General features: G+C 35.9%; 1 long non-coding RNA gene across 1 annotated transcript in view; it reads left to right on the top strand.

Annotated features, from left to right (window-relative positions):
• Positions 1 to 877: 877 nt before the first annotated feature.
• Positions 878 to 15,716, top strand: part of LOC129531734 (uncharacterized) — an 89,051-nt gene continuing 74,212 nt past the window's right edge. Inside the window, exon 1 of the long non-coding RNA XR_008677116.2 lies at positions 878 to 1,056. This is a non-coding gene — a long non-coding RNA (uncharacterized lncRNA). The remainder of the gene's footprint in view (positions 1,057 to 15,716) is intronic.

Below are 15,716 nucleotides of genomic sequence, written 5' to 3'. Positions count from 1 at the left end.
GCAGCCTGCTTTTATTCTCTTATCTGGCCCCACCCACATCCTGCTGATTGGTCCATTTTACAGAGAGCCCAGCGGTCCGTTTTGACAGGGTGCTGATTGGTGCGTTTACAATCCCTGAGCTAGACACAAAAGTTCTCCACGTTCTCACTCGATTAGCTAGATATAGAGTGTCGACCTAAAGGTTCTCCAAGTCCCCACCAGAGTAGCCAGATACAGAGTGTCGACTGGTGCATTCACAAACCCTGAGCTAGACATAGGGTGCTGATTGGTGTGTTTACAAACCTTGAGCTAGATACAGAGTGCCGACTGGTGTATTTACAATCCCTTAGCTGGACATAAAGGTTCTCCAAGTCCTCACCAGAGTAGCTAGATACAGAGTGTCGATTGGTGCATTCACAAACCCTGAGCTAGACACAGGGTGCTGATTGGTGCATTTACAATCCCTTAGCTAGACATAAAGGTTCTGCAAGTCCCCACCAGACTCAGGAGCCCAGCTGGCTTCACCCAGTGGATCCCGCACCGGGGCTGCAGGTGGAGCTGCCTGACAGTACCGCGCGGCAGTGCGCCCGCACTCCTCAGGCCTTGGGTGGTCGATGGGACTGGGCGCTGTGGAGCAGGGGGCGGCGCTCGTTGGGGAGGCTCAGGCATGGCGGGCTGCAGGTCCCGAGCCCTGCCCCGCAGGGAGGCAGCTAAGGCCCGGGGAGAAGTCGAGCACAGCAGCTGCTGGCCCAGGTGCTAAGCCCCTCACTGCCCGGGCCTGCAGGGCCGGCTGGCCGCTCCGAGTGAGGGGCCTGCCGAGGCCACGCCCACCCGGAACTCGCGCTGGCCCGCAAGCGCCGCACGCAGCCCCGGTTCCCACCCGCGCGTCTCCCTCCACACCTCCCCGCAAGCTGAGGGAGCCGGCTCCGGCCTTGGCCAGCTCACAAAGGGGCTCCCACAGTGCAGCGGCGGGCTGAAGGGCTGCTCAAGTGCCGCCAAAGTGGGAGCCCAGGCAGAGGAGGCGCCGAGAGCGAGCGAGGGCTGCGAGGACTGCCAGCATGCTGTCACCTCTCACGGGTAGGATAGACATTATAAATACATCTCCATAGGCCCTGCTTCTTAGTAAGCACTTGATAAATGTTGGGGGCTCTTAGTATTAATTTTGGGAAGGCAAAGAGTACTTTCCACAGGTTCTGTATCCCATAGTTCCACTTTCTTTCCACCATGTTCCCATCTTTATGAAAGAACAGTATTTCTTCAGGTGCACCACTGCTTTACACTAGCGTGTGTGTGAATCTTTTGCCACACTATTATTCCCCTGTGTTGCCCAGATAGAACCTCTAAAAATTCATCATTTTCCTGATACCAGGCTAGATGGAGCCTTTCCTCCTTTCTTATTAAACACACACACACACACACACACACACACACCACAAAAAACTCCAGGTTATACATATGAGAAAATTCTAAAGTATTTGCAGAGTATTTCAGAAACGAATCAGAGAATAAAAAGGGGAACTTGAAAAAAAGAATCTTGTCAGAACTGTGAGGCTCCCTACAGTTCTTCAGATTCTTCATATAGAAAATAATTTCTGAAGATACACCTACTTCACAGAGCACAGCCCCACCCTCTAGATTTTGTCTGTCCTTATCAGAAAAGCTACTTACCCTAGAATAGAAGACAGACAGCTCCTGTCATGAGTTCAGCAGCCATATGTTCATAGTAAGTTTGTGTAGTTTTATCCTTTCCCTCAGATCCCAGAGGAACTATACTATTGTCTCAATTAGTCCAAACTGCATTTTCTACTGGATCCTTTCCCTGGAGTCCAAAATCCAGATTAATGCTTGACGTCTACATATAGCAGTCATCATCACTAATTGCCAAATAGTTCTGTCAACCTCCCAGATATATAGTGGGATTGCCTTTTATGGTCTCTTTGTGGTCAGATTCAGCCACATAACTCATTTGCCCAATAACCTGTGAGCAGATATGGCATGAGACACTTCTGGGCTAGAGTATGCTATTACTGGTTCTAAACCCTTCAAAGCTCTCCATTCCTTGGGTATGGTGGTTGGCCATGTTTGCAATGAAGTCTCCTCTATCTGTCTTAATTTCTGTGTGATGGTAATAAACAAAGCCCTCCTGCCAGTAGCCAAGGGGCATGTGACATGAGTGAGGAATAAACTCATTATTTTGCTTCAAGACATTGAGATAATGAAGTTGTGTTTTACCACCACAAGCTCATCCTCTCCCACCTGATAATTATCTGGATTTAATTTCTCCTTTGGCCTCACTTCAGATCTTAGAATTCCAAACCGCATCCACAATTGCACCTAGCGTTCACAAAATATCTTTCACCTATATTATTTTATGATGCTGTATGATAGGCAGGAAAGCAAATATATTCCCCTTTTCTCATGAGAACATGGGACATTCAGGATTTTGAAGAAATTGAACTGAAACCTGTATTTAGATTTCAGACAGTGATGATTTTCATATAGCATCTTTCACTTGAACATTTCAGAATTCCTAAAATACTGTTTTATTCTGGATTAAGATGCTTGGACCCTTGTAGTATTGCCTGAAGGACCCTGAAGAAGTCTGTGTTGTTTCAGTAAGCAATCTAAAATCCTTACCTAATACATTAGATAGGTGAGAGTGTTTTTAGGTTAGCAGACAATAAGTAAAATAACTTTTTTCACAAAATTTTTCTGTGGAAACACTTTATTAATGATTGAGACCAAAATAATGACATTTAATATCATTTCCAGATTTATTTGCAATTAATGTTGAAGAATTTACTTAGGTTTTTGCATGCTGAAGTTCACATATTTATTACTGTTTCCTTTTAGCCCTTCAAATAAATAAAAATCCAGGATGTCTAAATGACCAATGAATTGGAAAAAATATTCTTGGTGATCAGGCCTGAAACTGGATAAACAGGAAATGTTGGGTAGCTTTTGGCTCAGGTCTTTCCTGATCCAATTCAATGTAACAATTCTATACTCCTCAACTTGACTGAGGCAGTCACAATCTTAATAATTTTTAGCTAAACAAATTCTACATTCTAACCTTTTTAAAAGGCAGGTTGATATTATATTTTCACAAAGTGGAGATTGTGTCTCATTTTTCTGTGTAAAATGTAGTGTCCAGGGTTAAAGTCAGAGGAAGGAGTCAAGCCCCAGCATCTCATGCTCCATCCCCAAGAACCTCACATATTCACTCCAAGGAAGATTAAATATGGTAGTCTTTCCACAAGTAAGCATTTTTGTGGCAAAGGTAATTTATATATGACCAGACAATACTATTGTGATTATCAGTAATATGGAAAGGAGCTTGGGAGAAGTCTCAGGTAGCTATTCAACATGATGATTTAATAAAGTAGAGTGACGCTGACTGGATTTGTATTTTTATAGGTCTAGATTTCAAAGCCATAGAAATCATAGAATATTGTCCCTTCTGTTCTTCCAGATAATGGAAGTGGCACCTTTTATACTTTTCGTGAGCATCCCGCCATCTTTGTACTTTTCTTTCTCTTCAAACAGAGCTATTACTTTAACCATGGACAGTGGTTTCCCAAACTCTATGGTCTTAAGTTTGGGACTTCCTGCATTCACTTGGGGACTATCAGAAATAATAATTTCTGGGTCTCACACCAAACTTACTAAATCCCTGAAAAAGGACTAGAAAAAATTTATATATATAATGCATATATATGCATTTTATAGAGCTCTATAATGATTCTTATGCTGACAATCCACGGCACAATATTTAGGACCCTGAGTTGAGGCACCGCCTTTAACTTCAGATTCTTACACTTGGGAAAAATACACTTGATCAAAAGGCGCTTACACAGGATTAAACTGTCAAGTGATGTCTTTATCAAAACAGACGGCTTAAGAGATAATGCTTACAAGGAAAAAAATTTTTCCCTTTACTTCTCATTTTTCACAAATTAATTATACAACACACAGTTTCTGAACATTGATATTCTTCCTTTCTTTACCTGTCTATACTCTGATTTTGTTTTCCAAAAGTTTGTTTTCAGTATTCTATCTATTAGAGAAATACAATGTGTAAGTATGTTTCAGAATTGTATTATACAGAACTATGTTAACATATGTGACTTCTTGCTGAATATCCTATCATGTTAACAGCTATATGTGACTTTTCCTAAACTTCTTCCTATATTACTGAAATTTACAGTAATATTGTTTGGTCACATAATCTCAAACTTACACAAGTACTTTCTCATTACAAGACTACCACACTTTCTTAATATCATATGAGGTTCCAGGGCCAAGGCAGTTTTTCAAAAAATTGATTATCTTTATCTCCCCACATCCCCATGAAACAAAAGGTACAGCCTGTGTGATAGGATGTATGCTAAAGGAACATTGCAAATTGTTAAAAGTGTTCATAATCTGTTTGGCCTGAAAATTTATCAGCTTATTTTATGAACCTGTGTAAATGTTGTAACTATTTTCTGTACTGCTTGGAAATTACCCTGATGTTAAAGAAAACAGAAGTGAGGGTCAGTTTCACATCCCGGTGGTTTGATGCCCAGAGATTAAAGACCGTTAGGTCTGACAGAGGCAAGTGAGAGCTTTCTGTACCCTGCTGTGCTGCTGAACTGTCAATAACTCATCTTTCTCATTTTTTTCAGTCCTTTCTCATGCAATGCAGAGACATACCATGATATGTGTGTGTGTGTGTGTGTGTGTGTGTGTGTGTGTGATAGATTGACTTCAGTTGCTAGCTGGCTGCTGGCTAGCTTTGGAGAATACGAAAAAGGAATTTATGTGCCAGCACAGGTTTCACAGAGGAGTCTCTCAATACTTTTCTTTTCCTTCTCAGTTTATGCTGCAAGATAATTTATTGAGAAGAGGCCTTTAAGTAAGGTTTTTACAGCACCCATTTGGAAATTCACCACTAATCTCCTTTGGCATGATAAGACTATGCCAGTCTCTTTGATTTTCTGTCTTCTCTCTCTCCTCTATTTTCCCCTTCACTAAATTGATCCTCACTAAATAGAAGAACAAAATACGTTGATGAATCAAAAATCGGTTTAACTTTAATAATTTACTATGTAATTTCATGACAAACCTTTTAATGATGCTTAATTTTCTTAATGCTCTTAATCCTCAGTAAGAAAAATGTTGATAATGCTACACATTATTATATTTGAATGAGGAATGTGTTCCTGCAAGTAATTGCTTAATTACTTTAGTGGATTGTGTACTGCTGGGTTGATGTGCTTCTCCATCTGTTTTCTTTAATTTATTGAATTGATGCCATTTGACAAAAGAGCAAATGTAAGTCACATGAGATAGGGAGGAGACTAGGTCAGAAGCCTAAGGCTTTTGGGAATATATGGTGGCTTAGAAATTTGTCAGCCAGCTGAAATGTAAAATCCTGGACTTCAACGCTGAACTGCTGTGTCTGAATTCTGCCTCCTGTCATTTCATAGTTAAGTGAACTCCAGAAAGCCTCGGTTTTCTCAGCTATAAAATGGGAATAATAAGTAACTTAACTGGCATATACAGAGCAATTTTCATGTGTAAAATACTCTTTAAGACTGAGTAGATAAAAAAAGTAAGAACCTTAGTGATTTACCGTCTTGTTGCTTGTTTTCCTAATGGAGTTATTATGTGTATCTAAACTGAACATAATTGGGAAATGCAGTTGACATTTCTTGCCTTGGATATGGTGACTTTACCCTTGCCTTGGATATGGTGACCTAAACTTTGCTCTGTTACTTCCTATTCTGTTGAATTTAATCCTTTTTCTGCCTTGCATAGTAGAAAATATTTTTCATAGGCTACTTTAATTTACTGTGCCACTGGCCCTGGTTTTGAGAACTCCCTGAAAATTTCCACATGTGTTTTTCAGCCTCAGTGTATCTTAAACTGAAATTATTCTCTTCTCCTCTAAAACTGGTATCCTCACTCATGGGGTTTGGTTTGTTACATCGATGTTTCCTTTGTACAATAGGCTTGATGTATCAGAGCCATCTGATTAGTTGTACAGACTTCCTGTTTCACATAAGGCCTGATGCTTATGCACGATAACTTTAGATTCAAACTCAACTTGGTTCAAATCTTGGCTCTACCAAGCATGAAGTATGGATTTGGGCAAGTTATTTAATAACTCTAAGTCCCAGTTACCATCTGTGTAAATTTGGGATAATCGTACCTGTCACATTGGGTTGTTGTGTGGGATAAAGGAAGTAGTGTCCATAAAATGATTATTATAATGTTTAGTACATAATAAATATTTCAGAATGGTAGCTTATATAACTAGATAGCGCAACCTGAATTTACTTCAATAACATTATAACTTGTGAATCTCAATTCTGTTTTTGTGTTTTCCAAGGTATCTAGAATTTCATTGCTGACTTAATCATTTTAAAATTGTGTTCTTTCCTGTTTTTAAACTTAATAATGGATTTAAATAACTACAAAATGGTTCCTAATCTTACCCTGTAGTTTCACAGAATAAATCCATTGAGCATTTAGAGGTTTCATAAAAGGACTATTATGTCCCTTGCAAAATTTCAGTTGTATAAGAATAAATAAACTTTGAGAAAGAAGAAATCAGTGATATGATAACAACTGGCTCAGTTGAACACTTTCTGTTTGGGGATTTCTGTTCATGGCAACCAATTATTCTTTTCAAATTACTTTTTTTAAAACACTATAAAAATCTTTCCTATTCCATGTATAACAATATTTATATAATAGTAATTCAAAATAGTCTTTCATGTAAGTTTCCTTGTATTCACCTATATTCTATTTGATCACTGAAACTATATGGAAAGCTCTATATTTTCTCTTCTGCCAAAATATATTTGTTCATAAATGCTCCATATGACTAAGATCCTAGATCACTTCTTACAGGACATTTGCCACTGCTCAAGTTTTAAATTTAAACTATGAGGAATTGATATTTCCTTGCATATGTCTTAGGATATTTACTGTAGATCAATACAATGTATTTTTAATAATGTTAATTTTTGGCATTGTAAGAATTTCTGAACATAAGTGTTTAGTTTGAGCAGTGGCAAAAACTTTCAATTGCAATAATACCATTCTAAGAAAACGATGTAAGAAATGATAAAAGTGTCTCTTGATTTTTTAAAATTCAGTTTTATTTTTCTCTTGAATTTTAGATTCTCTAAAGAGTTATATATTTAAAAAGTTTATCATGAGCAACTGGAAAAATAATTAACAACAAAATACATTGTCTAAAAATAATGTAAAAATAAATAATTATCAACCTATATTATGCAAGTTACAAAACTTGACTGAGACAAAATGGAAGATGCTAAGTGGGATAACATATTGATCCCTTGCAAGAAGCCTAAATGTGGCAATGATGTTAATTCTTTTCTAATTCATCAAAAATTGTTCGTATAATTCTTCTTAGAACCTTAAAAAAATTTCACACAAAATATTAAATGAACAGCATATTAAATAATTATATGTAAGAATTGAATGGTATGAAAAGCCAGCTTACCTCCTCTTTGTTGTAAAACAAACAAAAAAAGCAGTTCAAAATGAGGAAGGGTTGCAAACACATTTTGATACTTAACTATTGAAAGATACCTACTGATCAGGATCTTGGTAAATTAAAAACAAAATAGAAAGATACCTACTGAAATGACCAAATAATATAAAAGCAAGAAAAAAATCTATATTAATGATGCTATATATAAAAGAGTGACATTCATTTTCCATAAGCAACACATTAAAGTTTAGAAACTATATATGAACACATTGAAGATTCTTTCAAAAAACCCTTCAGACAAAAGGCTATTATGTCCAAATAAAGAAAACAGATTGAACAAATCTTATTTAGGCATAAAAAGCATTTTCTTAATTCCAGAAAAAAAGCCTAGAAACTAAATGGGCCAAAGTACAGAAGAGAAAACTTATTGAAATAATCTAGGGACCACGAGGCTGAGAGGCTCAATGACAAGCCGGGCCAAAACAGATAAAAAAGAATCACAGTGATAATAAAGCAGGATATTTCCCTAACCGCTTCATGGGACTCTCAACAAGGGTGTCTCGTTCACCCAGCCCACAGCTTTAAACTCCCTATGGGAGAATAGAGTGAGCAAGGTGGGAACTGGAGTGCATGAACCCTGAAACTAACCGGCCACTTCGGCGCTGGCAGGGGCAAACTCCACTCACTGGGACCTGCTGTGTTCTACCCCTCTCGGGAGGAAGCACACAGGTGAGCAGGTGCAGGAGCCAGGGCGAATTCTTCTGGGTACCAGCAAAAGAAAACTCTGTGCAGGCCCTGCAGCAGTGCCTTGGCGGGGCCGGGGGTGGGGTGGTTCCCGTGACCCCTGAACCCCCCAGAGGGTGTGTTACAGTGCTCTTTTAGCTCGGCCATCCATGGACAGCTTAAGTGTTAACAGTTAAATGGGCCTTCTTGTATTTGCACTCGTGGCTCCCAAGCTCTTGTCCTATGTCCAGGAGAAATGAGGTCACATGAACAAATCAAAGGATAGTAAATGTGGGAGATTTTATTGCAGATGAAAGTGGCTCTCAGTGGGAAGGGGAGCTAAAAAGGCCAGGGTGGGAAGGTAATCTTCCCATGAAGTTCAATCATCTCAAGCCGGATTCTTCTCTCAAGTTATGCTGTCAAGCCATCCCTCTGAAGTCAAGCTGCTTCTTTCTGATGTCCAGTGTAGTCTCTAACATCCAGCTGCTTCTCCTCTCTGCTGACTGAGTCTGGGGTTTTTATAGGTACAGTATGGGGAACAGGGCAGGCCATGGGTGGTTTTGGAAAAGGCAGCATTGGAGTGGGAAAACAGGTATGTAAGGTTTCACTTTGGGCCGTGGTCTCAAGCTTTTCAGGTTGAGGGTGAGGCTTCTCCAGGGGCCTGTCCTTTTTGCTGAGAATTTCACTGCCTCCTATCCCTATCAATAGTGTTTTCCATAACTTGGTATGTTCCTAATATGATGAGTTCCTTACTGTGGAATCTAGACAAGCAGCTACAAGAAATCTGTCATATCCACATCTGGTATGTGACGTGGAGACTAGAACAAAGCAGAAACAACAAAGAGAGACTTGGCCAAGCAGTTACTCCATAATCAGAGAATAAACCATGTTCCTATTTGGTCCTTATGTCAAATGTTTAGAAAAAGGCTAATATTCCACTTAAAGATTTAAACATCTCATTTTGTAATAAGAAAAATATACCAGCACTCTGGGAGGCCGAGGTGGGTGGATCATGAGGTCAGGAGTTCAAGACCACCCTGACCAAGAGGGAGAAACTCCGTCTCTACTAAAAATACAAAAATTAGCTGGGCATGGTAGTGCGCACCTGCAATCCCAGCTTCTTGGGAGGCTGAGGCAGGAGAATTGCTTAAACCCGGGAGGCTGAGGTTGCAGTGAGCTGAGATCACGCCACTGCACTACAGCCAGGGCAGCAGAGCAATATTCCATCTCAAAAAAAATTATTTATACTCAATTCAAGAAATTATAAAAATAATATAAAGTTTATTGAATGTAATAATATAATGTAATTATGTAATAATGTAATGTAATGTAAAAATTAGAATGTAATGATATTCAGTAATAAAAGTGATAAAAACAACAAAACCTACCAAACTGAAAAATATAGCAAAAGTCAGCAAATATTATACCAAAAAAATCTTACTTGTTATTCAAGGAAAATTAAATAAATGAAACAGATATATTTATAATTATGTTGGAAAATCTGGCTCTAGCCAAATTTAGCAAGGACCTTAAAATTTTTCATAGATTTTAGGTTGAAATGTGTGAAAGTCATGGTGAAGTAGATGCTTTTCCAGGAAAGTAATATATACAGAGGAAGATTACATAAATTCTAGCTTGATTAAATTAAAAATATATTAGTCTATAAAAGGTAAGAAACTTTATTTAAAAAGTCCATTTTAAAGTTGCAGAAAATAAGACGTGTCATATTAGTATAAAGGCAAAAATGTCAATATATAGAATAGAAAGTCTGGAAAAAGACTCCCACAAATATGGTCAATTGATTTTTATCTAAGGTATATAGAAAATTTAGTGGAGAGAGGATTGTTGTTTTCAACAAATGGTGCTAGACAAATGGGATATTCATAGGCAAAACATGGCCTTTTATATATATCTTGTACCACATACAAAATTTAAATTAAAATGACTCATATACTTGAACATAAAGCATGAAATTAGACTTCTCATAGCCATATAATGGAATTATACTCAACTGTAAAATAAATGCACTATTATTACATGCAACAACACAGGTGTTGCTTAAAAAGTAACCTGAGTTAAAAATTCAGATGAAAAATAAATACATACTGTATGATTTTATTTATGTAAAATTTTAGAAAATGCAAACTAATCTACAGAGATGAAAAGTAGATTAGCTATTTCTTGAGTCAGGGTTGATAAGGTGGAAGGAAGATATTACAAAGGGTCCCAAGTAACCTTTTGGGGATGATATGTTGATATCATATGTTCATCATCCTGATTTTAGAATTTAAATCCTCTTCTTTCATTAGAAGTCATGAGAGAAAAAAAGAGACATTATTATTAAATATAGCTAACAAAAGAAACTATCTTTCTATAAAGGAAAAATAACTTCATAAGCTCTAAAAATTTTTTAACACTTTCAAAAACTCTCTTCAATATCAGGCAAGAATATATAAACTCCACTAAATAAGAAAGTGTTATATTGAGAGAAAAAAATGAAAATAACATCTTATGTAAAAACATGAATAGAATAAAAACAATTTTGAAAAGTAAAAGAAAATAACAGCAAAATCAAAATACGTATTAGAGAAAATGAATTACACATAAGACTTCACTCTGTAATCTCTAAAGACATAAGTAATTAATGTTCAGGGCAAACATGAAAACAAAGGGAAGATTAATAATCATAGATATCTGAGAGAAAAAAGATAGTAATTCAGTGTAGAAATCATTCAGTTATTGAAAAAACGTACAACATATTCTAAATTGAAGCAGTCATAAAAGAAGCAATAGAGGTATATTTCCCTGATTGGAAGAAAGGTTTGTGTATGTATGTTGAGTGAGCTCATAGATGTCTTGACAAATTTAAAATGAGGGAGAGGAGACTTGAATCTAGCCTTAGTAGTATAAACTCTTGAAATGTAATTAAAAAATAAATCAGAAAAATGTCAAAGAAATAAAGAGGGAACATTCTATCTAAATAACATAGCTATCTTTCCTTTTAACTTCTCTGGTACAGTGAATAACAAAGCAGAATCATCTTGTTTTTGACAACTAAAGAAAACTGAGCAATATCCTAAGATACTTAAGATTCAAAATGATGTTCTCTATTGAAGTGTTCCTAAAAAGTACCCCTTGCAATACTACATAAACAAATCTACAGGTAAAATAAATTATTAATGTTAGCTAAAAATCAGGGATTTTGTGTTATAGAAAATAAGCAATGAACATTTATATTTATTTTTCGAATCCTGGCTGTTTCTTAAACCAAAAACAGGAAAGTAAGGTTTGTAAAAGTATTCATATGATTAAATAGAAATTGATTTATTTAACACATATACTTTGGAGGAAACATTTCTGTCACAAAAGAGATAAAAAATAACACATACAAAAAAGTAACTGCACTTTATTTTCACAATTGGATATAGATGAAGAAAATAGAAAGGGAAATGTATCATAAAGTTATAATCTGTAGTAAGTCATTATAAAACACTTTGCTATACCCTGGACTTTAAGAAATATATGTCCATTAGGCCTTTAAAATCAAAATAAAATGTTATATATGCATGCATGTACATAGAGATATAGGTACACTCTATATTCATATGTAATATATCCACATATATAAAATAGAAGGTAACAGTAAGAAACATAGCTCACATATAAAGTAAAAGGAATAAAATAAAGATATAATAGGCTGACATTATAACAGTAAAGAAAACTTAATAGAGACAACTGGAAAATTATGGGTACCACAATCAATATAAATGGCTTAAACCCCTTTGTTATGACACAAAAAATCTCAAAATGGATTAAAAAAATTCAATTACGTATTTTTCTTTTTGCAGGGAATACATACTGAATATCAGGTATATAGTGAACCAAAAGAAATTAAGGACATGAAGTTGATACTAGACAACGTTGAATTAATAATTTAAAAGTAAATAAGAGGAAAATTCTATCTGGATAAATATTGCTTTCTTTTGTTAAATATGGTAGTTGGGCTACAACTATGTGCCCCGTTCAATCTTGCTACGGCAATAATATGAAAATTAAAAAATTTAATAGGTGAGCACCTACAAAAACAAAAAAAAATGTTGACAAAACATGATACATATTTTAAAATTGGAAAGCGGAAAGGATATGAAATATTATATTTCAGAAATCCAGAGAAATTGGAGCAAACAGTCTGTATGCTAAAGCAAGAGTAAGGAACTGAGAGCTCAAGAATTGAGAGGACCAGACATCTGAAGTTGTTTTCAAAGTAAGGCTGGAAAAAAAAGGATTAAACTGGTGCCCCATATGTCTCTCCACCACAGTGTCAAGCACCTGCTACTTTTCCAACCTGACTAAAGAACTCCACATTCTGGCATTTGAAGGCTTTCCCAGTAAAATAGTCAAGTCTACTTTATTTCATGGAATTTCCTTACTGAACAAACCCATCAATACCCTCAGAGAGTCTAACCAAAAAGTACTTCACTCTCCAACAAACAAACCAGGACACTTAAAAGTCTACACTCCTGTTGGAAAATTTAGGGATGGAGAAGTGATAGATGCATATAAAAGTAATTAATAAAAAAAAATGAGGCAGCCAGGTGCTATGGCTCATGCCTGTAATCTCAGCACTTTGGGAGGCCAAGGAGGGTGGATCACCTGAGGTCAGGAGTTCAGGACCAGCCTTGCCAACATGGTGAATTTCCGTCTCTACTAAAAAACACAAAAATTAACTGGGCATGGTCGCAGACACCTGTAATCTCAGCTACTAGGGAGGCTGAGACAGGAGAATTGCTTGAACCCGGCAGGAGGTGCAGTGAGCTGAGATCGTGCCATTGCACTCCAGCCTGGGTGACAAGAGCGAAACTTCGTCTTGGGGAGAAAAAAAAAAAAAAGCAACAAAAACAAAAAATGAGGCAACTATTCAATCCCACAATGATATATACAAAAACCCACTAAAAATGTAAACAGATTATTCATCTCTGAATAACATTTATATTTTAATGATTTTATAAACACTAAAAATGTAGTAAACAAACATAAGCTAAAAATAAGTTTTGGAAAGGTAATTGCATGTATGGCTGGGAGGGATAGTATCAGAAAGTTGAATATCGATCTGCCATAGTAAAATTCAATGGACAATGTCTAAGACTGAAAAATAAGTCAGGAACTAGTGGTATAAACAAGTGGTTTTGAAGTATGTGGTAATTACCAAGAAAACAAAATAGCTTAAATATTTGAAAATTGTTTGATATAAAATTATGTAACAATGACATACATTTTTAAGATTGATGCACATTTTCAACTTAATAGATGTAAAAAATTGGAAATAGTCATAAAATCAACACCAAAGAATGAATGTTTGTGAGTATATATATCTGGCAACATTGATTCCCATATGCAGAATATTAACACACAAAAAAGATGTATTTATACAGCTCATCCACTTCTCTTAGATTTTCATGGATAAAACAGACCAAAGAAAATAAGAATATAATTAATCTGAATAATATGTTCTGTTGCTTTGATATCACAGATGTGTGTATGCATATGAGTTTGTGTATGTGTATAAATAAATTCAATCTACCATGTTTGTTTTTGGTACTTCACTAAAAATTAAATTTTCTTATAAACAATGATGACACTAATATTGATAATATTATGCAGTAGAATGTGTAGTGCTTATAGTTCCTAATCGCAATGAAATGAAAATTTCAACATATTATGTAACTAGATAAGAAAAAATCTCCTTGCTAACTTTTAAATTAAAAAATATAATATTACAGCTTTAAGTTATATGCAATAATGAATTCATTTTGCTCTTAACTTCTAATAGAGAACTTGTATTAATAATTCTAGGGTTTACAAATATTTTATCCCAGCAATTTGACAATATTATTGCTTCATTTTGCTTATAGGTGCTGATGAAGAATTTGCCATCAGTATGGTGCTTTAGCTGTGCCTCACTCAATTATCTTAGGTCATTTTTTTTCTGCGTGGTTTTGTGATTTTCTTTCCCTACACTCCTATACTTTCACTTTTCTTCTACAGTTTCAGTGTGATGTATAGCTATGAATGTATCTTTGTTATTTATGCTCAAACTTGAGCATACTATTTTTAACCTGGTGCATCACACCTTTCGTGAATTCTGGAAATTTCTCAGCCTTCGTTATGTTTTACTATTATCTCTCGAGTGATTTTCTCTTCAGGATTTTTCAGTTATTTCAATATCATATGGAATTTGAGTATTCTCATTCTGCCTTCTATATTTCTTAAACTTTTTTCTTCTTAAACTTTAATTTCTTTTATATTTCTTTATCCATATGTGCAGAAGTTTTCTGATATATTTCCTAAGATCTTCCAGTTCACTCTTTCCGCTCCAAGAGTTTCAATTTCAAAGATACTTTCCTTCTCTTTTAAATTCGATTTAATTATTTTCATCACTGATTACTGATTTTTAAGAATTTCTTATACATTTTTAAATTTATTTAATTCAATTTTTGTTTCTCACATTATTTAAAGTATACTTTCTGTGTTTATATTCAGAAATGCAATATTTAGCTATTTTTTTTCTGAAGGTTTTAGCGATCTTCATCGTATTGTGTTTCTCCTGCCCATTCCTCATGTGAATGTCTTTTTTGTATTGTTTGAATGTTTGTAAGTTTTCGCTATGACTTCATCCTCAGGGAGTGTTGTGCTACTGCCTCAACACCCTGGCTACCCAACTCCCACCCAATCCTGTGGTTGGATTGCATGTAACACATTCTGCAAACACTGTGCAGAGAGTGTCTGCTGAGCTTCTGCAGGTTCTCCTGGGATTTCACCAGTCCCGACCATTATTTACATTTATTTCTGGGCAAGTAGAACCCCACATCCCAGTTGTAGCATAATTTTAGATTCATTACAAATATGTAACCAGCTTTGAATCTTGCTTACTGAAAGAAAACAAGAACAAAGGTCAACCTTTGCTTGTTTGGGTTTGTGGGCACATTTTTTCTCTTTTTCTATTCCTTTTTCACTGAGGAGAGCAAACCCAACATTTGTCATGCTCTCAGTTGTAGCTCTCTGCCTGTGCAGCCCAAGGCAATGTCGGCTTTCCTCTGAGGCATTAAAAGCACAGACACTACTCAGTAAGGGCTCTATATAATTGTCCTATAACCTTCATCCCCTGAAGCATTAGCTTATGAGCATGCTGCTCAGGATTTCAGCTCCCGCTTTGATTTCCGTAGTTAAAAAAGCTCTCCCTTCCTTTTTAGCTCAGCAATTAGGTTTTTTTAAAACTGTTTTTTATCTGTTTTGTATACAATTATTTATAATAGTCATAAATTGAAATAACCTAAATTTTCATTGATAGGTGAGTGGACAATAAACTGTGTTTTGTTCATATAGCAAAATATTTTACATAGGTTAAATGTATTTACATAAGTCTGTATGTATCAATAAAGAAAAAATAATATTTCAAAGATACACAATGTAGCTGCAAAAGAATAGGTACAGTATGGCATTAAAT

Source organism: Gorilla gorilla, chromosome 12 (genome assembly GCF_029281585.2).
Source record: "Gorilla gorilla gorilla isolate KB3781 chromosome 12, NHGRI_mGorGor1-v2.1_pri, whole genome shotgun sequence".
Taxonomy (NCBI): domain Eukaryota; kingdom Metazoa; phylum Chordata; class Mammalia; order Primates; family Hominidae; genus Gorilla; species Gorilla gorilla.
Note: the sequence above shows the minus strand (reverse complement) of the source record. Positions and strands in the feature narration are given on the sequence as shown.